This window comes from Arachis ipaensis, chromosome B8, assembly GCF_059453495.1.
Source record: "Arachis ipaensis isolate K30076 ecotype BB chromosome B8, ASM5945349v1, whole genome shotgun sequence".
Taxonomy (NCBI): domain Eukaryota; kingdom Viridiplantae; phylum Streptophyta; class Magnoliopsida; order Fabales; family Fabaceae; genus Arachis; species Arachis ipaensis.
In genome coordinates, this window is record NC_142443.1 from 39,368,837 (window position 1) to 39,390,668 (window position 21,832).

The 21,832-nt window shown below is 41.6% G+C and overlaps 1 non-coding gene across 1 annotated transcript; it reads left to right on the forward strand.

The window, feature by feature from the left end:
• The first annotated feature begins 19,879 nt into the window (after window positions 1-19,879).
• Window positions 19,880-19,986, forward strand: LOC148547759 (small nucleolar RNA R71). Its single transcript, XR_015897679.1, has one exon. It is a non-coding gene; the product is annotated as a small nucleolar RNA R71 (small nucleolar RNA).
• Window positions 19,987-21,832: the final 1,846 nt, after the last annotated feature.

Genomic DNA, 21,832 nt, shown 5'->3' on the forward strand with positions numbered 1-21,832 from the left:
GCGAGCTCCCCCTGAATGGATGCATTCCCTCACTTCATAACCTCTGGTCTATGCCTTCTGAACTTGGATTTGGGCCAAAAAGGGCTTCAAAAATCGCTGGGAGCGTTTTCTGCAATTTCTGGTGCGTGGCCTCTGTCACGCGTCCACGTGGGTCACGCGGTCGCGTCATTCGGAGCTTTTCTTGCCACGCAGTCGCGTCAGTCATGCGACCGCATCATGTGCGTTCTGCTTAAGGCGCGCGGTCGTGTCAGTCATGCGGCCGCGTCGCTGCTTCTTTGCGGTTGGAACGCGATCGCGACGTCCATGCGATCGCATGGATGCCAGTTTCTTCAAAGACTCCGTTTTGTGCTTTCCTTCCATTTTTGTATGTTTCCTTTCCATCCTTTGAGTCATCCATGCCTTAGAAGATCTGAAACTACTCAACACACTGATCACGGCATCGAATGGAATTAAAGGTGATTAAAATAATTAATTTAAAAGCATAGGAAATATGTTTTCCACATACATCACATAATAAGGAAGGAGAAGTAAAGCCATGCAATTAATATGAATAAGTGGGTGAAGGATTGAATAAATCTTTCAAATTAGGCACAAAATACATCATAAAATATGGGTTTATCACTACCAGCCCCGCTCATCTAATTAAAACTGATCTTCATAGATATTTTTGGAATTCATTGTATATTCTCTTCTTTTTATCCTACTTTATTTTTAGTTTCTTGGGGACAAGCAACAATTTAAGTTTGGTGTTGTGATGAGCGGATAATTTATACCCTTTTTGGCACCATTTTTACATAGTTTTTAGTATGTTTTAATTACTTTTTATTATATTTTTATAAGTTTTTATTCAAAAATCACACTTCTGGACTTTAATATGAGTTTGTGTATTTTTCTGTAATTTCAGGTATTTTCTGACTGAAATTGAGGGACCTGAGCAAAAATCTGATTCAGAGGCTGAGAAAGGACTGCAGATGCTGTTGGATTCTAACCCTCCTGCACTCGAAATGGATTTTCTAGAGCTACAGAAGCTCAATTGGCGCGCTCTCAATTTCATTGGAAAGTATACATCCTGGGCTTTCCAAAAATATATAATAGTCTATATTTTGCCTGAGATTAGATGGCCCAAACTGGCGCTCAATGTTAGCCCAAGGAATTCTCGCGTAAAACGCCAGAATTGGTACCTGTTTCGGTGTTAAACGTCCATTTTGGCACCTAGGGTGGCGTTTAACGCCAATTTTGGGCATATGTACGTGAAAGCTTGAAAGCTCAGCCCAGGCACACACCAAATGGGTCCCAGAAGTGGAATTTTGCACTATTTGCACTTAGTTACTCATTTTCTGTAAACCTAAGTTACTAGTTTAGTATAAAAACTACCTTCAGAGATTTTTCTTGAATACCTCATGACATTTTTACACTTTATATTGTATTTTTGACGGCATGAGTCTCTAAACCCCATAGGTGGGGGTGAGGAGCTCTGCTATTTTTCAATGGATTAATGCAATTACTACTATTTTCTATTCAATCACGCTTGATTCTATTCTAAGATGTTCACTCGTACTTCAATCGGAGAAGATGATGATCCGAGACACTCATCATTATTCTCACATCGATGAAAGCGTGTCTGACAACCACTCCGTTCTATTTGAGCTCAACGTAGTCATTGGGCGACAGCTTGAGTGTGTATCTCTTGGGTTTCTGATCCACGGACTGAGTCCGAAGATTAAAACCTTCATGGTATAGGCTAGAACCATTGTCAGCATTCCTGGGATTTGGAAAGTCTAAACCTTGTCTGTGGTATTCTGAGTAGGATCTGGGAAGGAATGACTATGACGAGCTTCAAACTTGCGAATGTTGGGCGCAGTGACAGTGTGCAAAAGGACAATGGTCCTATTCTGACGTTAGCGAGAACCGACAGATGATTAGCCGTGCAGTGATAGCGCATATGGATTTGTTTTCATCCGAGAGGACCATACAGCCTACCATTGAAGGAAGCTATGCGTGTTTGGAGAAGAAGATAGTAGGAAAGCAGAGATTTGGATGACAGAGCATCTCCGGAACCTCAGCCTGTTTCTCATTACTGAATCATAAGTACCCTTTTATTTTATGTTAATTGCCTTTCATAAACAAAACCCTTTTATCATCAACATCCTGACTAAGAGTTACAAAATAACCATAGCTTGCTTGAAGCCGACAATCTCCATGGGATCGACCCTTACTCACGTAAGGTATTACTTGGACGACCCAGTGCACTTGCTGGTTAGTTGTGTGGATTTGTGAATAAAAGTGTGAATCAAAATTTTGTGCACCAGTCTTACACAATGAAATGTCAGTAGTAGATGTGTTTAAGCAAGAAAAATTAGAAATAACAATGAAGGCACAGGAAACAGAGACATTGTGATTGCAAAGATAAGAGGGTGTGCATGATACGTTGCATAAAAGATAAGTGACATACCAAACTTAGTGTGACACTTTCACTTGGAATTGATGCAAGTATCCAGTAGGGATTGGGAATAATTTTTGTTACATAGCAACACCAAACTTAGAATGCAATCACATGTCAATTTATTTGAACTAAAACTAAACAAAGGAAACTGTTCTATGCTAATAACACAATCACCAAGAGAAAGATTTGTCACGAATAAGGATTTTTTGGTGAGGTATTAACAACAACAGTTAAGGAGCAAAATAAAAGAAAGTATTTAAAACAAAGGAATGACTAGAACAAAGAAAAAAAAAAGTGTTAAACCAAAAGAAAGATAACACTGCAAAGGCATTATGATTATGCAAACAAGTGGTGTTGCTGGATTCAATGCATAAAAAATTAAGTGGCATACCAAACTTAGAAGCTTAGTGTGACACTTCCATGTTTGAATGATGCAAGTACCCAATAAGATTAAAAACAGATTGTTGCAAGGCAACACCACACTTAGAATGTAATCATATGCCAATTTTATTTGAAAATAAACAAAGCAGACAGAGAAAATAAACAAAGCAAAGAAATGAAATGTTACCTAAGGTTGGGTTGCCTCCCAACACACGCTCTATTAGTGTCATTAGCTTGATATGTTGTTCTCAACTTTCTTCCTCTTTTTCCAGTTTATTAAGAGGAATGACCTCAAGGGGAGAGAAGAGCCAGTCAATGTCCCCCTTCTTGGTCTCTTCCCAACAAGTTTTCTTTTGTCATCTGCTTGATTTGCTTTGCTTGTTGAGGCAGGGGTTGGATTGTTTGTAGTTGACCTTTTCTTCTTCATGAATGTTGTCTTTGGTATCTTGGTCACAATCCTCTTCTTGGTGTTCTTGTTAGTTGCCTTCACTTCTTAGATATCAAGACTTGGGTGTTGTGTGATGGTTAGAGTGTTCTCTTCATCATAAGCTTCTTGCATTGATAGTTCAATGAGCTCTTCCTCTATGCAACTTTCTGCTTCACTTGAGTGTGAACTTCCTTGATTGTCTTCCTCCCTTTCTTCTTCATGATTTTCCATTGAGTCTTTTGGTAGGGAATCTTCATGTTCCTCTGTCACCTCGAGTAGCCTCTGTGGATTTGGAGTAACAGATTGAAATACCTCCACAACCTCCTCCTCTATTGAAATTCCATTTGGTACAGGGACCTCTTCATCTTGTTCTTCCACTTCCTCCTTTGCACTCAACATTTGTTTAAACAGCACTTCTATGGAAGAGGTTTGTTGTTCTTTCCAAAATTTCTTCATCTCCTCTTCGTATCTTTCAATTACAGACTCAAGCTTTTGTGTGGGTTGTGAGTTTTCATATTCCTTTGTAACCTCAAGTAGCTTCTGTGGATATGAAATCCTTGGCTCATATACCTCCACCACCTCCTTCTCCATTGAAGTTTCACTTGATACAGTAGCCTCTTCATCTTGCTCTTCCACTTCCTCACTCACATATTGGTTTTCATCTTCAATGCTTGGCAATCCTGAGTGTTTTCTTATTTTCTCTAAGTTTCCATCCATCTTTTGGAAGAGGATTTCTTGTTCTCTCTAGGATTGTTCTTGTCTTTCCAATAATTCTCTGGACTTTTGAAGGAGATCCTCAGCTACTAGCTCCAAAGATGAAGGTTGAGACAAATTTTGTGAATGTGGATGTGTTGTGGTGAAGTTGTTTTGAGGGGTATGGAATGAGTCTTGTGAGTTGTGAAATGAATTTTATGAATGTTGAAATGAGTCTTCTGTGTAAGGTAATGAATTTTGTGGTTGGTGAAATGAGTTGTATGGATTTTGAAGAAAACTTTATGTTGAGGCATAGTCAAGTGATGAAGAATCTTCAAATGAAAAACTGGGAGGTGAGGTTGGACAATTTTGCATAAATGAATTAAAGGTACACTCAAGTGGTGATGGCTCTTGATAAGTGGAGTATGAACTGTCAAATGCTCTCTAGTTTTGCTCCTCCCATCCACAATGTGTGTAGTTGTTAAATTCATTACAGTACAGATCATTTTGTGGCCTTGGGGAGCAATATTGTATGAATGTATTGATAGCACAATCAAACGATGATGTTTCTTGATGAACAGAATATGGATCATTAAGATCTCTTTAGTTTTGACCCTCCCAGCCATAGCATGAATAGTTGTCATAGCAATATGGGTCATTTTGTGGCTCTTGGAGATATCCATACTCTATCATTCCTTGTTGATACTCCCATCCACCATTGGCATAATGACATGAATCATGTTGTGGTGTTGGACAGTATCTCATGAAATTATCTTGATTATGTTGTGTCCCTGGAGCATATCCCCACTGGGTGGATTGCTCATAATCTGTCATCTCTTGGTGATATTCCCAGCCACCATTAGGATAATGACTTGAATCATTTTGCGATGGTGGGAAATATCCCATATGATATGATTGATCAAAAGATGAGGTAAACTCCGTTTGAATTTTGCAAAACACAATCACCAAAGAAAATTGAAATTCATCATGTCACAGATGAGAATTTCTTAGTGAGGCAATAACACAAACACCTAAGTATCAAGAGAAAACGGAAAATTAAAAGAACTTAAATGACAAAAACAAAGAAAATGCTTAATCTAGACTTATCAACCACTTAATCATTGTTGATCTAAATCAATCCCTGGCAACGGCGCTAAAAACATGATGAGGGAAAATTGAATTTCCGCACAAAACTAACCGACAAGTATACCGCGTCGCATAAAGTAGTAAAACTCAGGTGAGTGACATCGATCCCACAAGGATTGATGGATCAAGCAACTTTAGTGAGGTGATTAGTCTAGTTAAGCTAACAGTGATGGATTGAGTGAAATTTGATCAACAGAAGGTAAATTGCAGAAAATCAAAATTACAGAAAGTAAATTGACAGAAACTTAAATGGCAAGAAACTTAAATGACATCAAATGTAAAGGGACTGGGTGCTGGGAAATTAAATGGAACAGAAATAACAGAAACAAAGATTCATTAGGGATTGGAGATATCATAATCCACAATGAATCAAATGGGTCTCAACTTCTTTCTCAATCATATGAGTAGACCTATGGCGGATTGAAATTGATTGGATCCCAATTCCTTGGTAATCCAATCTCTCTAATCACAATCAATCTTGCCAATTCCTTCATCTAATTGTCATGAGAAGAGGTGAAGTGCATTTTTCTCATCCATAAGCCACACTAACTCTCAGGATCTCAATTCCTCCCGAATGGTGTTGATCAAGAGAGTAGTGAAGGATAGAGCCTCAGTTCTAATGCTCATGATTCCCCTTCCGAGGCTTACACAAGCATTCACAGATTCAAACCCCCTTCCAGAGTGAATAAATCATCAATCAAAACATAGGATATCCAATAGCTACATAAATGATAGAGAAGAAGAAGAAGTTCACTCAATCGTGTGAATTAAAATAGAGCTCCTCCCCCTAATGAATTGGGGTTCAATGGATCATTGCTCTAGAGACACTTGCATGAAATATAAATTGCAGAAAAGTAAATCAAGCTCAAAAGAACAGAATATTGCAGAAAGGAAAGTTGCAGAAGAGAATTGCAGAAATTGAAATTGCATAAGCTGAATTGAAATCAATACTGAAATGTAAAAGTGTAGAAAGGTAAAAGTGTTTACAAGAGCCTTCTATTCTACTCCTACTCCTACTCTTACTACTACTACTCCTAATGCAACCTTCTACTCCCTAACTAACTAACTCCCTCAGATGAAATGAATCTGATGCCTTTATATAGGGTTGCCTGAATTACAAATAAAATTCAAATTGAAAACAAATTACAAATAAATGAAATTCCTATCCTAACTGCTTCTTGTGCCTTTGAGTGATGTCAATGGGCTCTGCTTGCTTTGAAGTTCAAATGGGCTCAGAATGAAATAAATTGAGCAGAAATGAGGCTTCCAGGAGAGTGTAGCATTCATTTGGAGAACGAAGCTCTTTTTATACCCACGCGTACGCGTCCCATACGCTCGCGCGTCGGCATTTTGGCCCATCCACGCATACGCGTCACCTACGCGTACGCGTGACCTTCAGAAATTGGACTTGTGACGCATACACATGCTGTACGCGTGCGCGTCCATAGCGGCGTTCACCAAAAGAGCGTAGCAGAGCGTAGCGCTTGAAATAAGAGCGCTCCCCACGCGTACGCGTACGCATGGTCTTCAAAAACTTCACTTCCACGCTGCGCTCAGCCCACGCGTTCGTGTGGATCTTCATGAATGCCACACCGATGCATACGTGTCATGCATGCGTGCGCATGGTCTTCCAGAATTATTATTTCGATGCGTATGCGTCACCTACGCGTACGCGTCACCTACGCGTACGCGTCACCTATGCGTACGCGTCGCTGGCAAATTTTCTCGCCTCAATATCACAGGTGCTCTTCCGAAATGAACGTAGCGTTTGAGCCCAAAGAGCGTTCATTGTGAAAAATAGAGCACGCTTCCTTGATTTAATCATGGGCAACGCTTTTAAAAACGTGGCCTAAGGCTCCAAAGCGTGCTCAAACTTCAAAGTGTGCCCCAGAATTCCTTTTTTCTCCTTTTGAGCTTATTTTGTGCTTTTTTTCTTCTTTTTTCACTTATTTCCTACAAAGTTTATCAAATCAAAAGATCAAAGCAATATACTATTTAAGCACTAAAATACTCAATAATTAAGCATTAATCATTAATTTCTTGTATGAAAAAGCATAGAAAACATGCACAAGATGACATGTCATCAATAATGTCGGCTTTATTTGATACTGATGTTTAGATGTTATTTTCAGATGATATGGTGATACTGTATCTAACTTTGATTTCTGTTGGTTTGGATAAAAGACGTAGTAGAAAAATGTAATTGAAAGAAAGAAGATAGGTTTATTTGTCATATGGAGAAGACCTTCCGGTCTGGAAGCTGTGGGGTGGTCGGCCTTGTTAAAACCTGTCCGAGTAAAAACCTCCTTAGGGAAAAAATCTTGTGATCAGGAAAAAGAGTACCTGTCCACCCTAACCTTTTTACAATAAAAGTTAGCTATAATAGAACTTCAATGATGAGATGTTCCAAGTGTTAGGTATGGTAGTCCCGTCCAATGTTTTTAGATAGTAAGCTCCCTTTTCGATGACTTTGGGGACTCTGAAGAGTCATTCCCATGTCGCCGCCAGCTTGCCACGTCCTGTAGGTTTTTGGACTTCTTCTAGTCTTTGCAGCACTAAATCACCTTGATGTAGTATCTTTGGCTATACTTTTTTGTTATACTTTCGCTGCATGGCTAGATTCCTGGACTATGTTGAAGTTTGGTCATCACTTATCATGTTGAGCTCGACTGATCTTGAGTTCATGTTGGCAACTTCATTAAAGAGCTCAGCCCAAACTAATATTTTGGTGGTGCGGTATTTCAAAACCATAAATTAACGAGCAAGTGCACCAGGTTGTACCAAGTAATACTTCAGGTGAGTGAGAGTCGATCCCACGAGGATTGATGGACTGAGCAATAATGGTCAAATGATTCCTTAGTCAGGCAAGCAAAAAGTGATGTTTTGGGGTTCAAAAGCATTAAACAATAGTTCAGAGAGTGAGAAAGCAAACAGTGAGATTGGTGTAGAATATATGAGAGAAAGCAGTTAAGGTATTGGAAATGTTCACTTTTTAGGATTAAGTTTTCTTACCAACTATTTTAATCAAGCAAGATCGATTTCATGGAAAACTGTCAGTGACTAAACCCTAATGTCTTAGTGATTTAGTCTCCCCTAACCTAGTTAACTGCCAATGTCTTGGTCACTTAATTTCGATTAGAGAGTTAAGTTCAATTCTAGTTTATGGCCACAAAAATCCTAATTACCCAGATATAAAAGGATTATATGTCACGTATCCCGTTAAGTCCAAGTAATTAGCAATTTAGGAGGAATTTACTTTCAAGATGTTCTTCAAGTGAGATAACTCTTCCAAAAATCACAAGGAAAAAGGGTTATTCTTTTGATCTACCCAAATTCATAAAATGAAGAATGATGACTGTTGTGCTATTGCAGCCTCTACTCTCTCGAAGTTACTCTTGATTTCACATGGTTGCATGGTTGAGGTTGATGCATCTTGATGGGGTTGTTGTTTGTTTGTTGGGTGGAATGATATGATGTGTTTTGTGAATTGTGGTAGGGTCTGTTGTTGCTTGATTGATGGTTGGGGTTGTGATTGTGGTATTGATTGGATTGGTATGGTTTGTTATGGTCTTAGTTGTGGCTTTGTTGGTTCCTCCACCCAAAATTTGGGTGGTTCTTCCAACCTGGGTTGTATGTCTTAGAGTTTGGATCATATGGTGGTCTAGAATTGTTCACATAGTTAGCTTGCTCCCATTCACCTTCAACTTCTGGTGCATCTCCTTCTTGTTGAGGGGCTTGGGCTTGAATGGCTGAGACTTGATTACTCTCCATCTTCTTAGTCAAAGCTGCTAGTTATGTAGTGATCAGTTTATTTTGGGCCAGCAGGGCATCCATTGAATTGAGCTCCATTACTCCTCCCTTTTGAGTTCTATCTGAGGCATAGAAATACTCATTCTCAGCCATAGTCTCAATGACATATATGGCTTCTTCAATGGTTTTCTTTTTGTTGAGTGAGCCTTTTGAAGAATGATCTACTGCTTGCTTTGACTCATATGATAGCCCTTCATAGAAGATGTTGTTCCGAGGGTTACCTGAAACTGTAGGTCGATCTCGGACGAGATCTTCTGTACTGGTCGGAGATGACATGTCCGGCTGGTGGGTGGCGGCCGGAGCTGTCGTGTCTGACTTGTTGGACTGGCTGCACTGCTGATCCTTGGTCACCGGAGGGTGGGGGTACCTGCAAGAGACTCCGATGCTTAAGTTAGCATGGGTATTAAACAGGATTTTAGTAGAATCAGAGTATGAGTTATACCTGGGTGCTCCAGCGTATTTATAATGGTTGTAGAGTGACCTTTTTATATAAGATAAGTTAGTTATCTTATCTTATCTTTATCTTTGAGTTGAGGTCAGCTTATCTTCAAGGAAACCGCCCTTATCTCTATAGGCTTGGACTGCCTTTGGATTTGGGTCGTGTTCCTCTATTTGGGCCCTTTACTGGGCTTTTCTGTCGATTTGACCGACCTCTTTTGAGAAGAGGTCGAATAGCCTGACCTGAAGAGGTCGGTTGCTTTATTACTGAACATCCCTGATCGGATAGCTCGAACCAGGGTGTGAACAGTGCCCCTACTTGAGCTCGGTCTTTTGCTTTGAGGTCGAGTCTTTGACTTCAAACTTTCTATAGTGAAGGCGAACTCGAGCAGTTTGTCGATTCCTTTTGTAGAACCTTTTTGAATGTGGAACGTTTTCCTCTAAAAGCGCGTGCTTCGCATTAGCGCTCTGTTCTTGGGAAGGCACAAGGGTTTAATAGCCTCATTAATTAGCTTTTAATTTTCCGTTTCCCTTTTAGTTTGAACCTTTACACACAGAAACGGTTTCTCTTCTCCGTTTTTACTTGTAACTTCCCCTTTCTTTCTCCCTTTCTGTTTCCTGGAGTTTGCAGTTTTTACCTTTCTTCCCTACGACGTCATTTGGTGATTTCTTGGTGTTTCTTCTCGCTCGAAAGGCGATTCTGTCCTACGTCTTCGATCTTCTTCGAAAACTTATTCCTTTGTTCAAGTTGGTTCTTGTTCTCATTCTTTTTTCTGATAATGCTTTGATTTTGAATGTACGTTTGGAAAAGCTTGATCCTTTTTGTAACCTTGTGCTTGCTTGTTACTGTGGCGTATTTTTTCTGGTTTTGCCTTTTTGTTTTTGCGCATACCCCTAGTGTTTCTGTTGATGCCTCCTAGGGTTTTGCATGCTCTACTATTACTTCTGGCTTGTTCTTTTGAAAAGACTGTATCTTGCAATAATGGTAGTTTTCAAAATAATAGCTTGACTTTTGCCCTGTTGATAGTTTTCCTCGTCACTTGTTAAGATTTTCTTTGTTTGTTTGGGGTGCATCTTTGATGACTACTTCTCTTGAACATTTTGCTGCTATCTGCCTTCGTTTTTTATTTTGAACTAAGGCGGTGAGTCTGGGAGGTAGCTCGTTTGAATGGCCGTGTTTGATTTGTGGCTCGTCGCCTTCGAGGTGTCGTTTTGGTTGTAGAACAGAGAGGTTTTGTTGCTTTCTTGTGTCGAGACGTATGCCTGTTTTCCTGAATCCTTGTCCTGTTAACTGCCTCCAAAGGATGCCCCTGGATCTTTTTGGTATGGGTCCTGGGGTTTCCTTTTGTTGCTTGTTCTGTACTGGGTTATGTTGGCCGAGTTATTCTGATTTTGTCCAGGATCTTTTTTAGTAATCCAATCTTCTTTTCTTGTTTGTAGGACTAGTTTGGCCATGTCTTCTCGCAATAATATTGTAGAGATGTCTTCTAAAGTTCCCAAAGGGATGTTCGATTGGCCGGAGTCCCTTGTCTTGATGTGTGTCTCTGTGGTGGATACTGGGTTTTGTGTAGAGCTGAGAAAACGTCATAGAGTTTGTGGTGGCGGTGCCCGGGAGAGGGACTATGAGCTTGTAGCGCCCGACTCTGACGAGAGAGTTTGTTTTCCTACTTTGGTCGAGGGGGAGCATCCCTTCTTTTATGCCTATGAATATTTCTTCAACCAGTTGGACATTACTTTTCCTTTTACTGCTTTCGAGACCGACTTGTTGTGGTCGTGTAACATTGCCCCATCCCAGCTTCATCCGAATTCCTGGGATTTTATCAAGATCTTTCAGCTGCTTTGCCGAGAGTTAGGCGTAACACATTCTCAGACTCTTTTTCTCTATCTTTTTGTTTCTGCCAAGCCTGGAGCTTCTTCTAAAAAGAAGGCTTCCTGGGTTTCTTTTAGGTCTGTCCAGGGGCATAAAGTTTTCGCCATGTACGATGAATCTTTTAAGGACTTTAAGAATTATTTCTTTAGGGTCCGTGCTGTTGAGGGGGTCCACCCCTTTTTTCTTGATGAGAATGACGAGCCTGCTTTCCCTCTAGAATGACAAAAGGATGTGAGAGTGTCTCGTTATACATGGGAGATGCTTGACGAGGTTGAGCGGGCTTTTGTAATTGTTCTTGAAGATTTATGGGGGGAACCACCCCATCTTGATACAAAAAAGTTTTTGAGTGACCCGTCCCTGGTTCGAACTGCTTTGGGTACTGTCTGACTTGTTTCTATACTTGTTTCTTTGCTTTGCTTCCTCTTTCTGTGATTGTAACCCCTTATTGTGGTTGATTCTGTATTTTCAGAGATGTCTAAGAACAATGATTCCATGAAGGCCTTCAAAAAAGCAAGGAAGGTTGCTGCTGCTCAAAATATCTCGGCCAAGGTGACAAGAGAGGGATCTTCTCAGGTTCTGGTGAAGCCGCCCGTGCCGAGTTCTCCTGGGCCGAGGAAGGTGATCCCCACTCCTCGGGTTCGTCTGGCCGACCCTCCACAGACTTCTGCTGCTACTTCTGGTGCTCCTCCCAACAAGAAACAAAAAACAATTGAGCCTTTTAACCTTGATGCTCCTGACTTTGATGCGGTGGAATTTGTTGATCAACAAATTGGTCCTTATGGTGCCCTCCCTATGGATGATGTATCGCTCCTTCGCCATTTGGACTTTATAACTCGAAGTAGTGTTAAAATGGCACATATGGGGGCTGCCCTGTACCGAACTACTTAAAATCTTCCTCTTCATGCCACCAAAGCCTTCATGGAGGAGGCTAAACAGGAGTTTGATCGGATGAAAGGCTTGAAGGAGGAGCTTGAGGTGAAAGTGTCCAAACTAGAGAAGGAGCTGAAGAATGAGAAAGCTAGCTCCCTTGCTTTAGCGGCTTCTGTGAGGTTGGCCGAGGACACGGCATTGAGGCACAAAGATAGCTATGTTACATCATATCGGGAGGTGATGCGTCTGAGGGAGGAATTGGAGTCTGCTCGAGCTGATTACTCCGAACTCCAAGGTCATCTTGTCGGCAGCATGAATGCTGCTTATGAGAACCTGAAGGAGCAGGTTCGAATTCTGGCTCCCGAGGTCGACCTTTCTCTCTTTAGCCTGGACAATATTGTGAGAGATGGTAAGATTGTCCCTGACGACCCAGATGATGATGATATCGAACCTCCCCCTACGCCTGCTGTCAAAGTGTCAACTTCTACAGTTCCTTCGGTTGAGGTCGGTCATCCCGTATCCGATCCGGATTGTCAAATCCTGAATCGAGATGACGGGACCGTGGATGCTGTGCCCATTCAGACTCACCCTCCTTCACCCCGTATTAATGCTACTGAGAAGGCTTCTGATGTTTAACTGAACTCTTTATTTTGATTGTGCAGATAGCCCGGCTTGTGGGCTTTTAAACTCTTTATTTTGTAAATGATGTTTTGGTGACTGTTGATACTTTTCTTAGTTGCTTGTTTAGCAACTTTTATTTTGAAAAACAACAAGTAGCTTTCAAGCTTTTGGGGCTGACTTTGATGGCCTCTGAAGCTGGTTATAATATTATGCTTGTTTGCGCTTGACTTGGCACTTTTCTAGGTTTTTGAGAATGTTGGCGTCTTCTAAGTTATTTTTGTAATCTTCTTTTTTTTGGACCTTGTGCAGGTCTCTTTTAAGGATTACTTTATAACTTGATGTTTTGGGCCGTCTTTGTCATGTCGGGCCCTTCCTCGTGTTAACTGACTTCGCCATGTTGGGTCAAATTATTTTGTAATCCTCTTTCTTGGACTTTGTTCAAGTCTCTTTCAGGGATTACTTATAATTTGCGGGCCGACTTCGTCATGTCGGGCCCCTCTAAGTTATTTTTGTAATCCTCTTTCTTGGACCTTGTTTAGGTCTCTTTCAGGGATTACTTCTATAAATTTATGTTTTGGGCCGACTTTGTCATGTCGGCCCCTTCTAAGTTATTTTTGTAATCCTCTTTCTTGGACCTTGTTCAGGTCTCTTTTAGGGATTACTTCTATAACTTTACGTTTTGGGCCGACTTTGTCATGTCGGGCCCTTCTAAGTTATTTTTGTAATCCTCTTTCTTGGACCTTGTTCAGGTCTCTTTCAGGGATTACTTCTATAACTTTGTGTTTTGGGCCGACTTTGTCATGTCGGGCCCTTCTAAGTTATTTTTGTAATTCTCTTTCTTGGACCTTGTTCAGGTCTCTTTCAGGGATTACTTCTATAACTTTATGTTTTGGGCCAACTTTGTCATGTCGGGCCCTTCTAAGTTAAAGTAATCCTCTTTTATAGGGTTGGCTAGACCTCTTTCCAGGGTTTACTTGTAACTTGGTTTGACTTGGTCCGACTTGTTAATGTCAGCCAGTCTTTTAAGTTATTATTTAGCAATCCATTAGGACCTCATCAGGTCCTTTCTCCGGATCACTTTCGATAACTTCTTGCATTATTCTGTTTTCATCTTTGCCGATTTGTAGAAGGTGGATTATATCCTTGTTTAGTCGACCTTTAGATGAATTTGGTTTTCATCTCTGTTGGTCTTTATCGTGATTGTGCAGTGAATTTATTTCACTTTCCGCCAATCTGTCGCTTTATAATCGGACGATGAATGTTTTAGATTAATGCGTCTTGAAAACTTGTAGAACGTCTAATATATTTTATTTAAAATGAAAATGAAAATATGTACATATAGAGTTTTTCTCTTTTTGAGTCGGATAATTTCTGGATCTCAACTTGATGCCTCATTAAAAAACCTTTTCAGGAAAAAGAGTGCATCCTATAATGAGATCTTTTACCTTCTCTACCTATAGTACCTTCTTAGGTTGCAGGTGTGCCACGATCTGGGAAGCTCTCACCCGTCGAGTTCGGATAGTCTGTAGTAGCCCTTCCCAAGTACTTCTATGACTTGATAGGGTCCTTTCCAGTTTGCTGCCAGCTTTCCTTCTCCGGGTCGAGTTGTTCCAATATCATTTCGGATTAGAATGAGATCATTCTCAGCGAAACCTCTTGGCACTACCTTTTGATTATATCTGGAAGCCATTCAACGTTTTAGTGCTTCTTCCCTGATCCGAGCTCTTTCTTGGATTTCAAGAAGTAAGCCGAGCTCTTCTGTTCGAAGTTGGGAGTTGGCTTCTTCATTGTAATGGACTACTCTAAGCGACCCTTCCTCGATCTCTACCGGGATCATTGCCTCCGTTCCGTATGCTAATCGAAAGGGTGACTCCTTTGTGGTGGAATATGGCGTTGTTCGATATGCCCATAGGACTTGTGGAAGTTCTTCGGCCCAAGCTCCCTTTGCGTCTTGTAATCTCCGTTTTAGCCCAGCCAATATGACTTTGTTGGCAGCTTTGGCTTGTCCATTAGCTTGAGGATGTTCGACGGAGGTGAACTGGTGTTTTATGTTCAAGTCGGCAACTAATTTTCTGAAGCCTGCATCTGTGAATTGGGTGCCATTGTCTGTGGTGATGGAGTATGGAACCCCGAATCTTGTGACAATGTTTCTATATAGGAATTTCCGGCTTCTTTGAGCAGTGGCGTTGGCTAGGGGCTCTGCCTCGATCCACTTTGTGAAATAGTCTACCCTACTATGAGGAATTTAACTTGTCCCGATCCCAGGGGAAAGGGTCCGAGAAGATCGAGTCCCCATTTTGCAAATGGCTAATGTGAGGTTACGCTGATGAGCTCTTCTGGCGGGGCGATGTGGAAGTTGGCATGTTTCTGGCATGGTGGACATGTCTTTACAAACTCTGTAGCTTCCTTTTGTAGAGTTGGCCAATAAAACCCCGCCCGGAGTACTTTTTTGGTGAGAGCTTGTTCTCCGAGATGATTGCCACAAATGCCACTGTGTACTTCCTCTAAAACTTCCCTTGTGTTGGAGGTCGGCGCACATTTTATTAATGGTATTGAAATCCCTCTTTTGTATAGGGTGTTGTTTATGATAGTGTAGTATTGTGCCTCCCGTTTTAATCTCTTTGCCTCCTTTTCATCTGTGGAGAGTGTTTCTGTTTTGAGGTAGTTAATTATGGGGGTCATCCATCCTTGATCTTGACCTGTTATGGCTAGGATTTTTTCCTTTTCCGAGATTGACGGGTTCTGTAGCATTTCCTGGATGAGGCTTCTATTGTTGCCCCCTGGTTTGGTGCTGGCTAGCTTTGAGAGTGCATCAGCTTGGGCATTTTGTTCGTGGGGTATGTGGTGGATCTTATATTCCCCGAGTTGTCCGAGCTGTTCCCTGGTCTTATCCAAATACTTTTTCATGGTGAGATCTTTGGCTTGGTAGCTCCCTGTTATTTGTGAGGTGACTACTTGTGAATCGCTGAAGATGTTGAGTTTTTGAGCTCCAACCTCCTTAGCCAGCTTCAAACCAGCTAGTAACGCTTCATATTCCGCCTGGTTGTTTGAGGCCGGGAACCCAAATTTGAGGGAAAGCTCAACTTGGGTTCCTTGGTTGCTTTCTATTATCACACCTGTGCCGCTTCCAGTCTTATTCGAGGAACCGTCCAGATAGAGATTCCATTCTGTGGGGGTTTCCAGGGTATCTGTGAATTCTACAATGAAGTTGGCTAAGTACTGTGATTTGATGGCTGTCCGAGCTTCACATTGGAGGTCGAACTCGGATAACTTGACTGCCCATTTTAAAATTCTGCCTGCTAGATCTGTTTTCTGCAATATCCCTTTTATGGGTTGGTCGGTCCGAACCTTAATGGTGTGAGCCTAGAAGTAAGGGCGAAGTCGTCGAGATGTCAGTATGAGAGCATAGGCAAACTTTTCTATTTTTTGGTAATTCAGCTCGGATCCCTGCAGCGCTTTACTAATGAAGTATACAGGTGCCCTTTGTCGTCCTCTCGAACCAATGCTGAGGCTACTGCCTGACTTCCTACCGCGAGGTATAATACGAGTGGCTCTTCCTCTCGTGGTCGAGTTAGGATAAATGGTCATCCCAGGAAACTTTTGAAATCCTGGAAGGCTTTCTCGCACTCCATTGTCCATTCGAACTTCTTTCCTTTCCTTAAAGTAGCATAGAAGGGGAGAGATCTTATCGCTGATCCTGCTAAGAATCTGGATAAGGCTGCCAATCTCCCGTTGAGTTGTTGTACTTCTCTGACACAAGTTGGGCTCTTTATGTTGAGTATGGCCTGGCATTTATCCGGATTTGCCTCAATTCCTCTTTGTGTGAGCATAAAACCTAAGAATTTGCCTGCTTCTACTGCAAAGGTGCATTTTGCAGGATTGAGTCGCATGTCATGCTTCCTTATAGTGTCGAACACTTGGGCCAGGTCAGACAATAATGTCTCTTCACTTTGTGTCTTTATTAACATATCGTCCACATAGACTTCCATGATTTTTCCGATATGATCTGAAAAGACTTTATTCATTAGCCTTTGATAAGTAGCTCCCGCATTCTTGAGACCAAAAGGCATCACAATGTAGCAGTAATTTGCTTTTGGTGTTAAAAATGAGGTCTTTTTTTTATCTAGTGGATACATGGGGATTTGATTGTATTCGGAATATGCATCCATAAATGAGAGGTATTTATATCTGGATGAGGCATCCACCAGAGCGTCGATACTTGGGAATGGATAAGGATCTTTTGGGCAGGCTTTGTTGAGATCGGTGTAGTCGGTGCACATTCGCCACTTTTCATTTGATTTTTTCACCAAGATGACGTTAGCCAGCCATAGTGGGTACTTGACTTCTCTTATGAATCCTGCCTCTAGTAGTGCTTGTACCTGTTCTTCCACAGCTTGGGATCGTTCTGGTCTAAGTTTTCTTTGTCTCTGCTGTACCGGCTGAGATCCTGGATAGACCGCCAACTTGTGACACATTAGCTTGGGGTCTATGCCTGGCATGTCTGCAGCTTTCCATGCGAAGAGATCGACATTATCTCGTAAGAACTGTACTAGTAATTCTTTTGTGTTTCCTTTTAGGATCGTGCCAATATTGGTTGTTTTGTCCGAGGTGTCTCCGATCTGAACTTTCTCTACTTCACCTTCGGGTTGTGGGCGGAGTTCTTCTCATCTCTGAACTCCACCAAGCTCAATTGTATGGAACTCTTCTCCTCTGCCTCTGAGGTTTAGAATTTCGTTATAACAGCGGCGTGCCATCTTTTGATCTGCTTTTATCGTAGCGATCCCATATGTAGTTAGGAATTTCATGCATAGATATGGAGTTGAGACTATTACGCTGAGTTGATTTAGTGTTGTCCAACCGATTAAGGCATTGTAGGCTGAACTCCCGTCGACCATGATGTAGTCTATCTTGAGTATTCTAGATTGATTCCCTTTTTCGAAGGTTGTATGTAGTGACACGTATCCCAGTGGTTGTACTAGGGTATCTCCCAGTCCGAACAGGCTGTTCGGGTATGCTCTAAGCTCTTTTTCTTCTAAGCCGAGCTTATCGAAGACAGTTTTAAATAAGATGTCGGCAGAGCTCCCTTGGTCTATTAGTGTGCGGTGGAGATTGGCGTTTGCTAGTATGATGGTGATGACCATGGGTTCGTCGTGTCCTGGGATGATACCGGATGCGTCTTCTTTGGTGAACGTAATTGTAGGGATGTCGGGCGCTTCCTCCTTTCCTTCGACATGATATACTTCTTTAAGATATCTTTTGCGGGATGATTTGGAGATTCCTCCTCCTGCAAATCCTCCATGTATCATATGAACATGTCTTTCTGGCGTACAAGGTGATCGCTCGATTCGTCCGACCTCCTCGTCCCTTCTCCTTTTTCTTTGCTCATCGTCTCGGGTGGCCAAATACCGATCTAGTTTTCCTTCTCTCCCTAACTTTTCTATGACATTTTTTAGATCGAAGCATTCGTTGGTGGAATGTCCACGGACACGATGGTATTCACAATACTCGTTTCGGTTTCCTCCTCCTCTTTTGCCTTTGAGTGGTCGAGCTGGGGGTATTTTTTCTGTGTGGCAGACTTCCTTGTACACATCCACAAGAGACACCCGAATGGGGGGTGTAATTATGATATTTTTTAATTTTTTTCCCTTGTCGATCTTCCTTCTTTTTGGACTCTTTATCTTTGTCTCGGTAGGGGAATCCGGACTTTGAGGTTTCTCCTAACCGAGAGTTTTCTTCCATGTTGATGTATTTCTCCGCTCGCTCTTGCACTTCATCTAGAGATGTGGGGTATTTTTTTGATATAGATTGGCTAAAAGGTCCCTCTCGTAGGCCATTGATGAGGCCCATGATGGCGGCCTCTGTTGGCAAGCTTTGTATATCTAGAAATGTTTTGTTGAATCTTTCCATGTAGTTGCGAAGACTTTTCCGATCTCCTTGCTTGATCCCTAGTAGACTGGGGGCGTGCTAAGCCTTGTCTTTTTGGATGGAGAATCTCGCTAGGAATTTTTTGGCTAGGTCGTCAAAGCTTGAGATGGACTTTGGAGGTAGGTTGTCGAACCATCTGATTGCTGTCTTCGTGAGAGTCGCTGGAAAAGCTTTGCAGCGAACGGCGTCTGAGGCGTCGGTGAGGTACATTCTGCTTCTGAAGTTGCTGAGGTGATGATTGGGATCTGCAGTGCCATCATACAGAGTCATATCCGGGAGTTTGAAGTCCTTAGAAATTTTAGTTTTCATGATTTCCCTAGTGAATGGATCTTAATCTTTGCGTGAATTGTCCTCAGGGGTGGTCCGGGTAGCTTTTGCTTTGAGATCGGCTTCGAGTTGTAGGAGTTTATCTTCTAATTCTCGACGTCGCCTTACCTCTCTTTGTAGATCCTTGCCAACTTCTCGTTGATGCTGGCTTTCCTTTTCAAGTTTCTTTAAACGATCTTGGAGTGCTTCTATCACTCCCGGATTTGATGAATTTTTATCTCCGTTAGATTCCGGAGTATCCTTCGGTGTGGTATCCTCGTTTTTGTGCGGTGTTCTATCTTCTAGATCTGAATCGTGGTCATTGTCATGGCCGTCCGCCATGGTGATGGGATGACTTCCAGGTCCCCGGCAACGGTGCCAATGTTCCGAGGGTTACCTGAAACTGTAGGTCGATCTCGGACGAGATCTTCTGTACTGGTCGGAGATGACGTGTCCGGCTGGTGGGTGGCGGCCGGAGCTGTCGTGTCTGACTTGTTGGACTGGCTGCACTGCTGATCCTTGGTCACCGGAGGGTGGGGGGTACCTGCAAGAGAGTCTGATGCTTAAGTTAGCATGGGTATTAAACAGGTTTTTAGTAGAATCAGAGTATGGGTTATACCTGGGTGCTCCAGCGTATTTATAATGGTTGTAGAGTGACCTTTTTAGATAAGATAAGTTAGTTATCTTATCTTATCTTTATCTTTGAGTTGAGGTCAGCTTATCTTCAAGGGAACCGCCCTTATCTCTATAGGCTTGGACTGCCTTTGGATTTGGGTCGTGTTCCTCTATTTGGGCCCTTTACTGGGCTTTTCTGTCGATTTGACCGACCTCTTTTGAGAAGAGGTCGGACAGCCTGACCTGAAGAGGTCGGTCGCTTTATTACTGAACATCCCGGATCGGATAGCTTGAACCAGGGTGTGAACAGATGTGTAGTTGCACCTACTCATTGAACATATCCGGTGGGCATTTCCTTGTCAAATCTTTGAACCTCTCCCAGGCCTTATAGAGTGTTTCACCATCTTGCTGTCTAAAAGTATGCACCTCAGCTCTTAGCCTGTTGACTCTATGTGGAGGGTAGAATCTTGCTAGAAACTTGTTTACCACATCATCCCATGTGGTTAAGCTCTCCTTGGGAAATGCTTCCAACTACTTTGCTGCCTTATCTCTGAGTGAGAAAGGGAACAAAAGTAGCTTGTAGGTGTCAGGGTGTATACCATTGGACTTTACAGTGTCACAAATCCTCAAGAATGTAGTGAGATGTTGGTTTGTGTCCTCCTGGGCACCTCTTCCATATGACCAGTTGTTTTGGACAAGTCTGATGAGTTGAGGTTACAACTCAAAGTTGTTAGCATTGGCTTCAGAATGCTGCTGCCACAGTTTCCTGGATTTGGGTTGATGTAGGAGCCTAAGACTTTCCTCTCTTGCCCAACATGATTGCCAACATCCTTTCCAATATTGTTTTGCACTTCGTCATCCATGGTGGTTCTCAGATCCTCCTCCACTAGTTCCTCTCCAACTATGCCTTTGCCTCTTGCTTCCTTCCTTACTCTAACGAAGGTCCTCTCAGGTTCACTATCGAAGGAAGATGAAGTTTCTCCCCTTCTACCTGTCATACATTCAACAAGCAGCAAGCAGAGGGTAAGTGAAGGAATCACTCTTGTTAAGATTAGTGGTTAGCTTGGTTGATGCAATTAATCAAACAGTTAGAAGAATGAAAATATGAACAATGAATAACTAAGATACTCAGAGTAAAAAAAAGAGAAACAGAATGGACAGTAAAATTAAAGAACTAAAGGAAAAATAACAATGTAATTAAAATGCTTAATCTAGCTCTCCAATCAATTTAATCATTGTCAAATTCAAACCAATCCCTGGCAACGGCGCCATAAAATTTGATGACCGGAATTCACTCCCCATATGAAAATGATGAATCCGTTCTTTTGGCAAGCGCACCAAAATTATCGTCAAGTAATAACCCACAGTGGAGTGGGATTGTATCCATAGAGATTGGTAGATTTGAGCAATTTTAATCAATTGGTGAATTAGTCAAGCTAAACAGAATAGATTGTGATTGCAGAATTGTAAATATGCAGAAATATAAATGACATCAAAAGTAAACGAAAGCAGTAAATGGCAAATAAGTAAAGTGCATAAACATAAATAGCTCAAAGTAATTGGGAATGCGGATTTGCAGAATATAAAGAAAGTTATAAAGAAAGTGGAAGATAAGAATAGGGGGATTCATTGAGATCAGGAGATATTATCTCTTTGGATTAAATCCAGTTATATCCTCTTCAATCATGCAACTCATTGACTTCTTGGCAATCATGATTGATTGAGCCCCAATCCCTTGGCGACTCAATCTCTCAGATCTTGATCAATAGCCAATTCCTTGGTCTAATTACTCATGAAGAGAGATATGCTTGGTCCCTGATTATACCACACATCATCATAGGTCCAAGTAGAGGGAGGATTATATGTCACCATATCCAAACACCAAAACCCAGATCCTACTCAAGTGTGAGAAGGGATTTCTAGCTTGGTTTCATGTTTTCTTTTCCAAGGTTCCCATGAAACTGATTTTGCATTCAACCCCTTTTCCAAGGTGATTGAATACTAACATTAAAATGAAATTCCTTCTAGCAAATCAAAGAGAAGATGAAGAGAAGAAGAAATTCACTATCATTAATCCATCAAGTACAACAGAGCTCCCTCTCTCAATGAGAGGGAATTTAGCTACTCATAGCTCAAAGAAAAGTAAGAGATGGAAAAGTGAATCTAACTATGCTTCAACTAATAGCTCAATAGCTTAACCCCTTTCTCAGTACTTAAAGGGGTTATTTATACTACTCTTAGCACTAGAAATAAAGAAAATACAAAAGTGAAAAAAAATTACAATTTG